We start from the raw sequence: 5,621 nt of genomic DNA, 5'->3' as shown, positions 1-5,621 counted from the left end.
TCTCTCAGTATTTTGACTGTATCACCCTCTACACACCTCGGATTTGCACGAAATTTTATACATAGAACCCTAAGACATAGGGCTACAACTTTCGTGCCCATGACCCTCGCATATTCTTTAGTATTCACTATCAAAACATTGCTCGAATCCATATTAGAGAAATCGAAGATTTCTGAAAGGGGTACCCCTTTGGTGAATTGGAGATTTCACTAATTTCTCCGAAATATATTACCCTCTGCTCAACTCGATCGATATTTTTCCCCAAGAGATCTCATGGTTAAATGAATATATTGGAGTTAAAACGGAGTATTAATTCAACATTTAAAAAAAAATTACCCTTTTTGAGGGCAATTTTCACAAGTTTTTTCCTTATATTCTTACGTCTCTCAGTATTTTGACTGTATCACCCTCTACACACCTCGGATTTGCACGAAATTTTATACATAGAACCCTAAGACATAGGGCTACAACTTTTGTGCCCATGACCCTCGCATATTCTTTAGTATTCACTATCAAAACATTTCTCGAATCCATATTAGAGAAATCGAAGATTTCTGAAAGGGGTACCCCTTTGGTGAATTGGAGATTTCACTAATTTCTCCGAAATATATTACCCTCTGTTCAACTCGATCGATATTTTTCCCCAAGAGATCTCATGGTTAAATGAATATATTGGAATTAAAACGGAGCCTTAATTCAACATTTAAAAAAAAATTCCCCTTTTTGAGGGCAATTTTCACAAGTTTTTTCCTTATATTCTTACGTCTCTCAGTATTTTGACTGTATCACCCTCTACACACCTCGGATTTGCACGAAATTTTATACATAGAACCCTAAGACATAGGGCTACAACTTTCGTGCCCATGACCCTCGCATATTCTTTAGTATTCACTATCAAAACATTGCTCGAATCCATATTAGAGAAATCGAAGATTTCTGAAAGGGGTACCCCTTTGGTGAATTGGAGATTTCACTAATTTCTCCGAAATATATTACCCTCTGCTCAACTCGATCGATATTTTTCCCCAAGAGATCTCATGGTTAAATGAATATATTGGAGTTAAAACGGAGTATTAATTCAACATTTAAAAAAAAATTACCCTTTTTGAGGGCAATTTTCACAAGTTTTTTCCTTATATTCTTACGTCTCTCAGTATTTTGACTGTATCACCCTCTACACACCTCGGATTTGCACGAAATTTTATACATAGAACCCTAAGACATAGGGCTACAACTTTTGTGCCCATGACCCTCGCATATTCTTTAGTATTCACTATCAAAACATTGCTCGAATCCATATTAGAGAAATCGAAGATTTCTGAAAGGGGTACCCCTTTGGTGAATTGGAGATTTCACTAATTTCTCCGAAATATATTACCCTCTGTTCAACTCGATCGATATTTTTCCCCAAGAGATCTCATGGTTAAATGAATATATTGGAATTAAAACGGAGCCTTAATTCAACATTTAAAAAAAAATTCCCCTTTTTGAGGGCAATTTTCACAAGTTTTTTCCTTATATTCTTACGTCTCTCAGTATTTTGACTGTATCACCCTCTACACATCTTGGATTTGCACGAAATTTTATACATAGAACCCTAAGACATAGGGCTACAACTTTTGTGCCCATGACCCTCGCATATTCTTTAGTATTCACTATCAAAACATTGCTCGAATCCATATTAGAGAAATCGAAGATTTCTGAAAGGGGTACCCCTTTGGTGAATTGGAGATTTCACTAATTTCTCCGAAATATATTACCCTCTGTTCAACTCGATCGATATTTTTCCCCAAGAGATCTCATGGTTAAATGAATATATTGGAATTAAAACGGAGCCTTAATTCAACATTTAAAAAAAAATTCCCCTTTTTGAGGGCAATTTTCACAAGTTTTTTCCTTATATTCTTACGTCTCTCAGTATTTTGACTGTATCACCCTCTACACACCTCGGATTTGCACGAAATTTTATACATAGAACCCTAAGACATAGGGCTACAACTTTTGTGCCCATGACCCTCGCATATTCTTTAGTATTCACTATCAAAACATTGCTCGAATCCATATTAGAGAAATCGAAGATTTCTGAAAGGGGTACCCCTTTGGTGAATTGGAGATTTCACTAATTTCTCCGAAATATATTACCCTCTGTTCAACTCGATCGATATTTTTCCCCAAGAGATCTCATGGTTAAATGAATATATTGGAATTAAAACGGAGCCTTAATTCAACATTTAAAAAAAAATTCCCCTTTTTGAGGGCAATTTTCACAAGTTTTTTCCTTATATTCTTACGTCTCTCAGTATTTTGACTGTATCACCCTCTACACACCTCGGATTTGCACGAAATTTTATACATAGAACCCTAAGACATAGGGCTACAACTTTCGTGCCCATGACCCTCGCATATTCTTTATTATTCACTATCAAAACATTGCTCGAATACATATTAGAGAAATCGAAGATTTCTGAAAGGGGTACCCCTTTGGTGAATTGGAGATTTCACTAATTTCTCCGAAATATATTACCCTCTGCTCAACTCGATCGATATTTTTCCCCAAGAGATCTCATGGTTAAATGAATATATTGGAGTTAAAACGGAGTATTAATTCAACATTTAAAAAAAAATTACCCTTTTTGAGGGCAATTTTCACAAGTTTTTTCCTTATATTCTTACGTCTCTCAGTATTTTGACTGTATCACCCTCTACACACCTCGGATTTGCACGAAATTTTATACATAGAACCCTAAGACATAGGGCTACAACTTTTGTGCCCATGACCCTCGCATATTCTTTAGTATTCACTATCAAAACATTTCTCGAATCCATATTAGAGAAATCGAAGATTTCTGAAAGGGGTACCCCTTTGGTGAATTGGAGATTTCACTAATTTCTCCGAAATATATTACCCTCTGTTCAACTCGATCGATATTTTTCCCCAAGAGATCTCATGGTTAAATGAATATATTGGAATTAAAACGGAGCCTTAATTCAACATTTAAAAAAAAATTCCCCTTTTTGAGGGCAATTTTCACAAGTTTTTTCCTTATATTCTTACGTCTCTCAGTATTTTGACTGTATCACCCTCTACACACCTCGGATTTGCACGAAATTTTATACATAGAACCCTAAGACATAGGGCTACAACTTTCGTGCCCATGACCCTCGCATATTCTTTAGTATTCACTATCAAAACATTGCTCGAATCCATATTAGAGAAATCGAAGATTTCTGAAAGGGGTACCCCTTTGGTGAATTGGAGATTTCACTAATTTCTCCGAAATATATTACCCTCTGCTCAACTCGATCGATATTTTTCCCCAAGAGATCTCATGGTTAAATGAATATATTGGAGTTAAAACGGAGTATTAATTCAACATTTAAAAAAAAATTACCCTTTTTGAGGGCAATTTTCACAAGTTTTTTCCTTATATTCTTACGTCTCTCAGTATTTTGACTGTATCACCCTCTACACACCTCGGATTTGCACGAAATTTTATACATAGAACCCTAAGACATAGGGCTACAACTTTTGTGCCCATGACCCTCGCATATTCTTTAGTATTCACTATCAAAACATTGCTCGAATCCATATTAGAGAAATCGAAGATTTCTGAAAGGGGTACCCCTTTGGTGAATTGGAGATTTCACTAATTTCTCCGAAATATATTACCCTCTGTTCAACTCGATCGATATTTTTCCCCAAGAGATCTCATGGTTAAATGAATATATTGGAATTAAAACGGAGCCTTAATTCAACATTTAAAAAAAAATTCCCCTTTTTGAGGGCAATTTTCACAAGTTTTTTCCTTATATTCTTACGTCTCTCAGTATTTTGACTGTATCACCCTCTACACACCTCGGATTTGCACGAAATTTTATACATAGAACCCTAAGACATAGGGCTACAACTTTTGTGCCCATGACCCTCGCATATTCTTTAGTATTCACTATCAAAACATTGCTCGAATCCATATTAGAGAAATCGAAGATTTCTGAAAGGGGTACCCCTTTGGTGAATTGGAGATTTCACTAATTTCTCCGAAATATATTACCCTCTGTTCAACTCGATCGATATTTTTCCCCAAGAGATCTCATGGTTAAATGAATATATTGGAATTAAAACGGAGCCTTAATTCAACATTTAAAAAAAAATTCCCCTTTTTGAGGGCAATTTTCACAAGTTTTTTCCTTATATTCTTACGTCTCTCAGTATTTTGACTGTATCACCCTCTACACACCTCGGATTTGCACGAAATTTTATACATAGAACCCTAAGACATAGGGCTACAACTTTTGTGCCCATGACCCTCGCATATTCTTTAGTATTCACTATCAAAACATTGCTCGAATCCATATTAGAGAAATCGAAGATTTCTGAAAGGGGTACCCCTTTGGTGAATTGGAGATTTAACTAATTTCTCCGAAATGTACTACCCTCGTGTTCAACTCGTTCTATATTTTTCCCCAAGAGATCTCATGGTTAAATGAATATATTGGAGTCGAAACGGAGCCTTAAGTCAACATTTCAAAATAAATTCCCCATTTTGATGGCAATTTTCGCATGTATTTTTCCTTATATTCGTACATCTCTCAGTATTTTGACTGTATCACCCTCTACACACCTCGGATTAGCACGAAGTTTTTTACATAGAACCCTAAGACATAGGCCTACAACTTTTGTGCCCATGACACTCGCATATTCTTTAGTATTCACTATCAAAACATTGCTCGAATCCATATTAGAGAAATCGAAGATTTCTGAAAGGGGTACCCCTTTGGTGAATTGGAGATTTCACTAATTTCTCCGAAATGTACAACCCTCGTGTTCAACTCGTTCGATATTTCTCCCCAAGAGATCTCATGGGCAAATGAATATATTGGAGTCGAAACGGATCCTTAAGTCAACATTTCAAAAAAAATTCCCCATTTTGATGGCAATTTTCGCAAGTTTTTTCCTTATATTAGTACAGCTCTCAGTATTTTGACTGTATCACCCTCTACACACCTCGGATTTGCACGAAGTTTTATACATAGAACCCTATGACATAGGCCTACAACTTTTGTGCCCATGACCCTCGCATATTCTTTAGTATTCACTATCAAAACATTGCTCGAATCCATATTAGAGAAATCGGAGATTTCTGAAAGGGGGTACCCCTTTGGCGAATTAGAGATTTCACTAATTTCTCCGAAATATACTACCCTCGTGTTCAACTCGTTCTATATTTTTCCCCAAGAGATCTCATGGGTAAATGAATATATTGGAGTCGAAAAGGAGCCTTAAGTCAACATTTCAAAAAAAATTCCCCATTTTGATGGCAATTTTCGAAAGTTTTTTCCTTATATTCGTACAGCTCTCAGTATTTTGACTGTATCACCCTCTACACACCTCTGATTTGCACGAAGTTTTATACATAGAACCCTAAGACATTGGGTTACAACTTTTGTGCCCATGACCCTCGCATATTTTTTAGTATTCACTATTAAAACATTGCTCGAATCCATATTAGAGAAATCGAAGATTTCTGAAAGGGGTACCCCTTTGGTGAATTGGAGATTTAACTAATTTCTCCGAAATGTACTACCCTCGTGTTCAACTCGTTCTATATTTTTCCCCAAGA

This window comes from Humulus lupulus, chromosome 3 (assembly GCF_963169125.1).
Source record: "Humulus lupulus chromosome 3, drHumLupu1.1, whole genome shotgun sequence".
Lineage (NCBI taxonomy): Eukaryota > Viridiplantae > Streptophyta > Magnoliopsida > Rosales > Cannabaceae > Humulus > Humulus lupulus.
This window is presented reverse-complemented; position numbering follows the sequence as displayed.